The sequence below is a fragment of the Manis pentadactyla genome, chromosome 1 (assembly GCF_030020395.1).
Source record: "Manis pentadactyla isolate mManPen7 chromosome 1, mManPen7.hap1, whole genome shotgun sequence".
Classification (NCBI taxonomy): Eukaryota; Metazoa; Chordata; class Mammalia; order Pholidota; family Manidae; genus Manis; species Manis pentadactyla.
Window position 1 is genome coordinate 226657106 of NC_080019.1, and position 12144 is coordinate 226669249.

A 12144-nucleotide genomic window follows, 5' to 3' on the forward strand; every position below is an offset into this window, starting at 1 on the left:
GGCTAATTATGGAAGAGTTTTCAACTTGGCCACAGTTTAGACACTTGTATATTAAAGCACTCACCACTCTTTCTCAGTCCTTTTCTGTCATAGGAGATGGTGGTATAAAAAAGTTACCTTCAGACTGGACTCGGTACGCACAGAAATAAAGGATGAGAACATAACTATAATGCCTAATCCTAATGGGTACCAATCAGACAAAGGTAAGGAAAACACACTTGCATCTGTTTCTCTACCCTATTTGGCAATGGAAGTGCATTGGGGGTGATGTCTGTTAAGGCAATAACAAGCTCTGAGATTTTTCTGCACCCTACCTTTAATGTTTTTGACATGACAAAGCAGGAGCAGACTGTTGAAAAAAAAATCCTTTTCCAGAAAGACTAAGACAAGTCTCTTTTTGAAAATTAGATACAGACTAAGTCTAAGCTTTATAATTTTTAGAAGACAAAACTTAGGCTTCCCAATCAATGAAGTGTAGTATGTGTATATACACACACATACCCATGTACTTGTGCTCCCAAACTTTTTTTAGCTTTAAGTTTCTTTACATGTAACACATAATAGAGGATGACTGGCTAAGGTAATTTTGAGATCAACCCACCCATCAACCAGTATTATTGTGCCTCACTCAACATAGCCTTGTATGTTGGAGGACACAAGGACACCCTAAGGTGAGTCTCCGACTACTGAAAAAAAAGCCCACACACCTGTGCCCAGCCTACCACCATGCACTCATTTGCCATGGATTTCCCCGTCCTGCTGAGGTCTGACACAGCTCACAGCTGACATAAACAACAGTACCATGAAAAAAAGGACCACCACAGAAAAGCTTCTCAGTCAGGGCAATGAAAGTTTCACGGCTAAAACAGGAATCGATTCATATTCTTGCTATCTGGCAAATAGCATGACCTTGCTCTATGCCTGGGCCATTTTCCCTAATCCTCATCCCAAATAGTAAGATAAAGAGACTATCATAAAGAACATCTTCACTGATTAGTCAAGGGTTAGCAACCTCACGGTACTTTCCAAAATCATTTACAAGTGCCACACTACTTTCTAGAAAAAGTCACCACCATCCTTTTCTTTACTGTAGGACTCCAACTAAAGTAGGAAATGTCAAGGACTTTTTATTCAGACTGTTTCACCTCTTGGTCCAATTCTCTAAAAACAGATTGATCATAAAGGAAATTAGTGTGCATTTGCACATATTCTAGCTAAACTTTTTCATCTTGCATCAGTAAGTTTTAAGAAAAAAGGGAGACAAAGGGACATGAGGAGTGGCCCCATGTTTACTCTTCAAATTTTCTCCCAGGTGCCAAAATAATCTCTTGAGAAATTGAGTAAAGTGATTGTTGATACGTTTGATGGCTGACCAAAATGTAAATTCTGCTTAGCTACAATTGGGCCTATATGTTTGAATTATGGAAACTAAGGTTTCAATATTGTGTGTGTGTGTGTGTGTGTGTATAATGCCTCTTAGAAACTCACTGGTACTATAAAATTACACTCAATGGGGAAAAAAATGCAAGTCAAAACCAATTCAAATATATACGACTTAAAAGAATTAAGAACATAAGCCATCATTTGTAAAAACACACCACACACCTGATAAATTATCCTAATAAAAAACTATTCTGCAACCTCTGAAAAGTACTTGCCGTATGTGCCACACATATTACTCCCCATAACCTTCCAGACATGGGTGGAATATAACTTAGCACTCTATAAAAATATAATCAGGGTTTATACTAGTGGGATTCATTCATTCACTGGTAACAATCTGAAGATTTAAGCCAACTACATGCTTGCTTTCACACTTCCACCCAATGTACATTCAAGTGCAATTTTAATTGAAACTGATCTTCCACTTCAGATTTTAAATTAATTCTTTAGAGTACTTCATGCTCCAAACACCCTTACTTTGCAAAAACCCCTATGTCATTAGCGGAGGAAATAGAACACTTTTCCAAGCTTGCAGGTATCGATTACCTATTCTCACAGTGAAGCACCACTGCCATTCTACACTGTATAAATCTCTTCAGTGTTAAGACACTTTATAAAGAGCCTAGAATTATATCATTAATCATTTGCAGCTGCTCAAGTCTCCAGTATTGGATGCTTTGTTTTTCAGAACTTTGAGTAAATGCTTTTAAGTAAAAAACATGACATTAAATAAAGATTATGGTTAATGTAAACCTCATTTTTTGGGGAAAAACCATCTGCAAGAAGCCTTCCTCTCACAGGTGTGACATTACCCACCTGAAATAGTAAGGAAAGGTCATTTGCATTTTGGTTTCCTTTACTGATTCCTTCTGAGAATGAGCAGGATGTTTGCATTTTGGCAGCCGGACATTTCTTCAACAGCTCACCAGCTCTGACACGGCAACGTAGGATATATGGCAACCTTCTCTAAAGGGTGGTGGGGATAGAAACCACAGGGCAGTGTGGCTGCCACAAGTAATTTCCCATTTACCTGTTGAGAGTCTTAGAGGAATGAGATCTTGATGGAGACGTGCTGCCAACATATTAGTGGCAAGGGACTCCAACAGTATTCCTCACTCAACCTATGGTGAAAAATATTTCCTTTTTAATGAATACAATGAATGCACCTGAAATTCCTGGCTAAAGGTTTGACCTCAGTATAACACCCCCTTTTTGGGAAGGCTTCTATGAGGGAATATGTAAGAATTCTGTATTATCTTGGCAACAGGTTATTTTCCTTCAGTCTCCTTATCATGAATGTAATTTGTTGTTTATTCCGTAATGTCTGTCTTCCTCACTAGCTCATTACTCTATGAGAACAAGGTCCTTATCCATCTTACTCAACTCTAACCCAGTGACTAGCACAGGGCCCCACCTATGGTGAGTCCTAATATAGATATATATATTTTGGCACAAATTAATGAATTGGAAGACAAGATTAAAGAGTTGCATAGTTTGGACTTGTGATGACCCTACAGTATAGTCTCTGTGCATTATTTCGGCTTTAATTTTATACTTCTGTCAGCTGACTTCTTACTAAAGTCTTCCTCACTCCTTGGTCTCAAAAGTCAGGATGCCAACTCCAGAAGCAAATATTCTTTCCTTTCTTCATTGATATATTAATCAGAACAGATAAGGTAAAATAAGCTGCAAATATGTGATGTACAAATGGAATCTTGTGTGCAAATTTAAGACCACCACCAAGGGCAATTATGCTTTTTTTTAAAAAAAAAAAAGGACTGTGATAGAACTTTGCTTTCAATGACCTTTGTGAAATACAATTATTTTTAAGGTGGTTTTAGTTTTTCTTCATGTTAACAGAGTTTTCTAATCAAAGAAGGTCAGTCAAGGAAGGAAATCAGTCTTGTTAATCATCACTGTAGTCACTGAAATACTGACTCAATACTTGCCCAGTACCAGGCATGGTGGTGTGCAACAGGTGCTAAGGGGCACAGCTGCCCTGATTCCCTTGGTGCTGCCCTGGGCAGTGTAAGGAGCCTGAGCTCAGTCTTCTCATCTGTACAGTGGGGAAAATTAGTTGTGTCCACATCAAAGAGTGGTTGTGAGAATTATATGAGATAACTCATGGCACTCAGAACAGTGCCAACAATAAAAACTCATTAAGTGGTGAATGCTGTGATTATTGCCACTTTGTTACTGTGTTATAAAGATGTGCAGAGTGCCCTCAAGAACCCAGGGTACATAATGGAGGAAACAAACATGAAGTCTAACCATGGGCTAAGGTAGGCAGATGCAGGCACTTTGTGGCATACAAAAAGAGAGGGGTCCTCACCTCCCAGAGGATGGAACTTAGAAGGTGACATTTGAGGGGAGTCACTTCCTGAAGTGCAGAGAGGTTGACTAGGCCCTGGTGCTTCCCGTCTGGGCAGAAGACAAGAGGCAAAATTACTGTTGACCCCTCCGGGTGATGGAACTTAATACCAGCGCTGGATGGAGTTAGTGACTAGTTTCTAAGGAGGAGCAGGGAAAGAGAAAAATAGCCACTGCCCAGTGGAGAAGCTGGGTAGATAGATACCACCTTGATCAGTGGTGAGGGCGACCATCTCCGGTGATCACGCGGATTATGACGCATGTCCTGACAGCGTGTTATGAGAAGGACGCACCACCTTCATGAGGTTCTTTCTAAAACCCACGACCCCAGTCTAATCATGAGGAGAACGTTAAACAAACCCAAACTGAGAAGCATGCTACAGGAATGCTTGACCAATATTCCTCAAGAATGTCAAGTTCATGAAAAACAAGACTGAAAAGCTGTCACAGACCAAAGAAGACTGTGAGGGACAAAAAATTCAATGTGGTGTTCTCGACTGGACTGGTGGAACCAAGCATGGGAATTAGTGGGAAAACTTACGAGATCTGAATAAAGTTTGGACTCAGGTAATAACATTCTTTGATTCCTCACTGATCCTTGTCTATAGAGTCATTCTTTTGTGGGTATCCTGACAACAAATGAAGAAATATTTATGAACCTGCGCAGAAGCAGAATAAAAGCTAAGTTCTGTTAAATGGGTTACATTTGAATATCCTTAATTTCCTGGATTTACTATTACATATTTGGGGACAGGTCTGTGGCCCACCAGATCCAGAACTTGGGCACTGATACCAGCCAATGCTGGAACGGTTGTCATATCCTCTTTGCATTAAAGGAATTTTGCACAGAGCCAAAGCCAAAGGAAAAGAGAGGCGGGCTTAAAGAAAACACAGCAAGTTTGTGGATGGCATTTAATTGTTTAAGGTTACATAAAAATTGTATGAAGTTGGAGAAATTCATCTTTAAAAACTACTGTTAAGAAACAACATTATTAGCTTAATTTAGGGCTCATTTGTCCATTAACAGAACCCACTTCTACCTCCTTGGTGTGCCATTAACAAGTCACTGTATTTTTCTCGTTTCAAGATGCTACAATTCAGTAGGCCAGCAACAGGGAGACGTATTTCTACAGTAGGGTAAATAAATCACACAATTGGAGATTAATTTCAACTGGTCTATTTAATGCAGACACAATTCCCCATGTGAAAATAATGGCAAATACTGTAAATCTGGGCTCAAGTTTGAGATCCCTTGGTGTTCAGTGTTTCCTTAAGGCAGATTTAACCCAAGAAACCTGGTGGACATGCATAAATTTTGAACCAAAACTATGTAATTACGTTCAAAGAAAAATAAAGAGAAATCTGAGCAAAACATCTCAATTTTGCCCCCCACCTCCAGCAACACTACTTGAAAAGTTCAATATGAACAAACCGTAAGTGGTTAGCAGCAAGTTTTTTTCTACAATTTATGTAAACCATCTCACTTCAATATAGTTCACTACTAATATCTGACCTGGAAAAAAATAGTGCTATTTTTCAAGCATATAAATCATACTTTCGTCTTAACAGCAAGGAATTTCAAATATCTGCCTATGATTTGTGTTCCCAACAATGGTTTCTTTACGAGGTTCTTTGCAAAAAATAAGCATACACCTTGAATTTATCTTGCTATAATAGATCCAAGTAATAGTTTCTATTCACTAATGAAAAGCCATTAAAAATAATGAATTCTGTCTAAACCTAATTAAAAATAAAACTAATACACGTTATGTGCTGTTTCTAGTCAAATATGCTTATTGATGCCTCCCTCAAGGAACTTACATTAACAGTATTACCTCCATCCAGGGTTTTTACCCTGCATCTTGTTGTCTACTTTTAACCAACAGCAACAATCCAAAAACATGTGTATTTGCTTTTTTACCTAGTATTATAATTAATGCTTTTTCTCCCCTATCTAAAACACATCTTTAAACTGTTCCATCTTTTAATTAAAAAGGTTTGTGAGATTTAGCTTATAATTCTTTTGCATTCTCCACTACTGGTAGCTTAATTACTTGTAGTGCATTTATTGTTGTATATATGACAAAAGGAAGAAGTGTGAAAAAGCATTCATATATTGCTGATTTCCTGTTTTCATTTTATTCATGTATAATTACGAAGTTGTTCAACACTGCTGAATGGAATACTCTAACTTTTAAGCCAGTTAAGAAAATGTACATTTACCTTTCAGAAAATCAAGTAGTCTGGCAAATTTTTCTGTTTCTAAATTTCAGGTATAAAAACCTTATTCCTCCATTTCACATCAACAGTGTGTTTAAAGGTAACTATCAATAACTAACTATATACCAGAAATAATATCAGACAATAACACCAGAAATGGGAACTACTTTACTCATTTTTTAAATACCAACTATTTTGTGTTTAATTTCTCAGAGTCTTTATTTTAGGACTGGATGTTAAAACTAACTACAGGCAAAATACAAGACAGCACAGATCTCTCAGTTAGGGCCCCAGATTCTACCCTTAAGCCAAAAGGTCTCCCTGCAGACCATTTTACTGTTCTGAAGAATGCGGGTATTATGCATTGAAGATGCCAGTACTGACTAGCTGGAAGTTTTGAACCACAGACCTTCAGGCTACATAGACACTCAAGGGACTGACTGATGATTAGTGATGTCTGCATGGGTGTGGGAGACCACAGTAGTAAAGCATGCACTAGGAGCACACCTGCAATTCACTGACTAGAGGATTCTGAAAGTCCTTCCAAGATGCAGTCTGTAACTATGCATGTTTAGATATATCTGGGGTTAAAAAGTTATATCTTTCAAGTTGAATCTGCCCATATCCAAGCATACAGTAAAATTTCTACTAATAATTGGAATGGCTTATTCACTCAAAATCAAACTAATGTTGCATAAAGTTGAACCAACTTTATTTTTACTTCTTGTAGATACAACATGGAATTGGTTACAAAAAGCATCTGAACTACTAACAGAAAAGTCACAATTCTTGCTGTCCAATGCCAAACACCTCAAGTATTTAAAAATTTTTTTATTTTGATATCATTAATGTACAATTACACTTACTTAAACAACATTATGGTTACTAGACTCCCCCTATCATCAAGTCCCCCCACATACCCCATTACAGTCACTGTCCATCAGTGTAGTAAGATGCTATAGAACCATTACTTGTCTTCTCTGTGTTATACTGCCTTTCCCATGTCCTCCCACCCCCCACCACTACATTATGTGTGCTAATCGTAATGCCCCATTTTCCCCCTTATCCCTCCCTTCCCACCCATCCTCCCCAGTCCCTTTCCCTTTGGTAACTGTTAGTCCATTCTTGGGTTTGGTGAGTCTGCTGCCATTTTGTTCCTTCAGTTTTTTCTTTGTTCTTATACTCCACATATGAGTGAAGTCATTTTGATACTTGTCCTTCTCCGCCTGGCTTATTTCACTGAGCATAATACCCTCTAGCTCCATCCATGTTGGTGCAAATGGTAGGATTTGTTTTCTTCTTATGGCTGAATAATATTCCATTGTGTATATGTACCACCTCTTCTTTATCCATTCATCTACTGATGGACACTTAGGTTGCTTCCATTTCTTGGCTATTTGTAAATAATGCTGCTATAAACATAGGGGTGCATCTGTCTTTTTCAAACTGGAGTGCTGCATTCTTAGGGTAAATTCCTAGAAGTGGAATTCCTGGGTCAAATGGTATGTCTATTTTGAACTTTTTGAGGAACCTCCATACTGCTTTGCACAATGGTTGAACTAATTTACATTCCCACCAGCAGTGTAGGAGGGTTCCCCTTTCTCCACATCCTCACCAACATTTGTTGTTGTTTGTCTTTTGGATGTTGGCCATCCTAACTGGTGTGAGGTGATGTCTCATTGTGGTTTTATTTTGCATTAGGTTGTTTCCAATCCTGAGGTTTTCAAACTTCAACTCAAGTATGCCATCAAGCCACCAACACTTTTCATATGATAGATACATTCTTGCAGAATTCTGACTGCCCCTACAAAACTTAAACAGTCACCCAAGGACTAGAAAGTTCACATGACATAGTGGAAAGCACAGTGGGGTAAGGAAACCAGCCACTTGAGCTCTAGTTCAATGACGGCAAATAAGTTTTAACTCACGTGTTAGCTCCAAATGACTGCATGCTTACCTATCAAGAAAGATGAGATAAATTAGCAACGTCTGTCAGGAGTCCCAGCAGGTCAAGTGGTGAGATCCATCCCACAGATTCGCTCCTGCGATTCCAGTTTCAACGCTGGAGTTGAATGTGGCAGTAATTAAATCTTATTCTGATTAATTTCCTTATATGCAAATTACAGGATTATATCAGATTATCTCTGAAACTTGAAAGAGTTCAAATAAGAGCACTTCCTGTAACATCTGGATGAATTAAGAAGGCATAAAATATTTGTTGATAGTTCAGCTGACATTCACCCTCAGTGGTATGATACGTTCCTAAAAGTGACCACTGGGATGTGATGAAGATTAAACAAATTCACACAGAGCATGTTCAACAGTATTTGTCATATACTAAGTGCTCAATAAACATGATTGTCTATATTTTCTTGCGGGCACCACCTCCAAACCCTAAGTTATGGTTGGCCTGACCCTGCTCGTGGCTCCAGAAATAACGCCTCATTGGTATTTGGAATCAGTTTAATCCCTTCCTCTTGACAAGGAATTCCCTGGGTCAGAAGGAACATGAGGTTGGTACTGGTCAAAACAAGGCTCCAGACTTTCACAGAGCCTAAGGGAAGAACCTACCTTCGTCCCAGAATGTGACTAAGGAAGGGAGGGGACGGATTTAAATCAAAGGGAAATTAACTAGAGGCCAAAGCTGACAAGTAAAAAGGCAGGGAAGAGAGGGGGAGAGAGAATACACAATACGCTGTAATACAACACAACACAACACAATAGGCAGGACCTGATCAAACCATTAATGACATTTAAATTTTATCTCTAGACTTAATCAATTTTAAGTGTCTTTGTATTTAAAACAGCTTGAGCAGTCTTTCTGCTGTTTGTGATTTTTTAAATAGAGGATATAATTAGAATGTTGGTTTAAAAAAGACCAAGAGTTAAATTATCCAATGCTTTTTACATTCATCTTTTAAACAAAAATGTCAAATTAGAAAGATAAAAATCAGAAACGCATGCTGGATAGAATATATAAAGATAACATCTCCTGATTCCCCTTCCTTCCTCTGTCTTTTTCCTAATCGCTCTCCCTACAGTAGAGGGATAAACTTAGGTAAGGGTTTAAAGATCTCATTCTAGACAAAAGGAGAGGGGACAAGCTATAAATTCTCAGTCTTGGTAACACAGGGGTCACAGGATAAGAATCCATGGAAGTCTTAATGGGAACAGCTGCCTCTTGCTGAAGTTTTCTGCCTCAGAGCCGAGCTGCTGCGCACGTTTTTATGCAGAGAAGACCCGCTGGGGCGACCATGTGTTAGTCCCAAAGGTCAGAACTGCATTCCAGGGAGGGAAACAAATCTGACAGATGAGGTCTGGTTCAGGCGAGGCTGCGATTTCCTGTCTGTGAATGGAAGGCCCTTTTCCCACCAGGACTCTCTGCTGCCAGTACCATCGGCATCATGCCGAACAACGTGTTGTTGAATATAAGCCGCTTCAGCTCGTGAGAAATCCCAGTCGTAATAGGAAAAGGGAACAATTCCCAGACACAGAACTTGGGAGTCCGGTGTTTGGGAGGGCTAAATGTCTCTATCCCAACCCACTGACATAAGGGCTGAGAGGAAAAGAACAAGAAATTAAAAACAGTTTTATGAGGCACTCACTTAACAGCGGAGGGGCCTGGTGTGGAGGTGGGTGTGGGACCGGGAAGCACTTGGGAGAGTGCAGACGGGATGATTAACACCCTTCCTGTGACAACTATAAAAGGAGGAACGTATGCTCAAAATGTATTAAGTATTAAATGTTATCTGGGGAAATGTCTAGACATAAAGCGCCACATTTATGAGGTAAAGACAAAACAGCATGATGGATTCCGTGTCTGTCACACTGTGAATAGCTCATTTTAACTTGTACTTTTCTCTGTTCCAATGAATTTATATTGTAAGTAACTTCCAGTAAAGGGGATCTAGAAAGAAAATGGGAGGGATTTAGTAGAAGTAACAGTGACAAAAGGAACATTAACAATCCCCTTCATTTCACCTCATCAGGAGTTTTCACTGATGAGTCCATCTGAAATAGTACCCCACCCACATTCTATCTCCTTCACCTGGTTCATTTCTCTTCCCACTACATGGTCTGTGAGAAAAGGAGATACTTTTTTTATTTTGTTCATAAAACACACCAAAGGCACTTGATATATATCTGCTCAATAGGGCTAGGATTAAGTTGAGGCATTCATCAGAAATTCAATTATCAACTTATATATTATTTTAATGCTGTATTTTAAATGCATGATGAACAAATACTTAAAAATTTGAATAAAGACATTATCAGTAACAGTGCTATCTATGCAAAGTCATACAGGAGTCTGAAGTCAAGGAAAACTCAGTAATAAAAAATATTGCATTACAGTATCATTTCTCTATTACTAAGTTTTTTTGACACCCTAGTCCCAGTCCTACCATAAATGACTGAGTGACATTTAATAGTATACATCAGTAAAATGGCATCCATAAGGGATCACCCATTTGGAGAATATTCGCTATGTGCCTGGCACTGTGATGAAAACTTGCCACAGTTTATCTTCTTTGATCTTTTCAACAATTAGTGTCAAGTACATACTAATTACCCATTTACAGATAAAGAAATTGAGGCATAGAAGCTAGGAAACCTGCCATTACACAGTAAGTGACAGACAAGTCAATTCTAGATCCAAAGGACTAACTCATGCTCTTTACACACTATGGTTTGACATGTGGCCAAATCTGGCCCATCACCTGTTTTTTGTAAATACTATTATAACACAGCCACATCCATTCACTGGCATATTATATATAGCTGTTTCTGTGCTCTAACACAACAGTTGAATAGTTGTGAAAGAGAAAACAAAACCTAAAATATTTGCCATATGGTCCTTTGTTCATAATGTGAAAGAATTGGCAATAATGTGATTAAGCCATCAGTACAGACCTGCAAAGCAAACTACATCCATTACTTAATACTATATAATGGTCCAAAAGTAGAAAATCCTACCCTAGAATAAATTCCAAATGAATCCAAGATTAGAAAGAAAGAGAGAGAAAGAGAGAGAGAGAGAGAGAGAGAGAGAGAGAGAGAGAGAGAGAGAGAGAGAGAGAGAGAGAGAGAGAGAAGAACAGAAAAGAAAAGAGAAGTAAGAAGAATGCAAGCAAGCACAAGAAGAAGTTGTGGGAAAATCTGGACTAGGGAAAGCATTTCCATGTATCATGTGAAACCCCAAAGTCAGAAAAGACTGATAAAATCAAGTACATTAAAGAAATACTTAATTTTGTGATTGCAGAAAACACCATAAGAACATCAAAAGACAAATAATCTGCAAAACCAGTTGTAATTCACACCATGAAAGGGAAAGTTCTCTCGTACCTCAAGAAATCCTAGAAATTGATAAACCCAAAACCCCATGTAAAGATGGGCAAAGGACATGGACAATTCAAAAAAAGTAAACACTAATGGCCCCTTAATATAGGAAAGGTTGTTGTGCCTCACTAGTAATAAGAAGCACAAATCAAAATTGCATAGATTCATTCTTTCACCTACTAAATTTGTAAACCTCAATATGTTTGATTACACACTGTTAGCAAGGATGTATTCAAATAAGCACTTTGATTCACAGCTATTGACAGACTGGTACAATCTTTATGGAAGAAAATTTGTCAATGAATGACTATCATTATCACAAAAGTGTACTCCTCCCCTTGTGTTAATTCTACAGACATACTTGCAGCCATACAAGATTAAGGTTAATTATGGCAACACGGTTGGTAATAACCAAGATCAGAAATGATAAACACCCATCACCAAAGGGCCAGTTAACTAAACTATTGCAAATCAATGCAATGGAATGGTGGGGAGGGAGAGAAGGGACCTCTTTATGCTAAACTGGCAAACTTCCAAGTTATATTTTTAGTGAAGAACCTGATATACATTATCACATGCTACCATCTACATTTTAATATATGACTACATATATAGAGAGGGTATGTACATACAATGCCTCTGGAAGCCTATTTCAGAAGTCATAACACTAGCAGATGAAGAGGAACGAGGGATGGGATACTTTTCAAGACTTACTCCTTTACACTCTTTGGACTTTGAATTATTAATATATTAGCTATTAAAAATTAAATTTAA

General features: G+C 38.3%; 1 protein-coding gene across 3 annotated transcripts in view; it reads right to left on the minus strand.

Moving 5' to 3' along the window:
* PTPRG (protein tyrosine phosphatase receptor type G) overlaps positions 1-12144 on the minus strand; it is a 624941-nt gene that overhangs the window by 262735 nt on the left and 350062 nt on the right. The gene's annotated exons all lie outside the window — the stretch shown is intronic.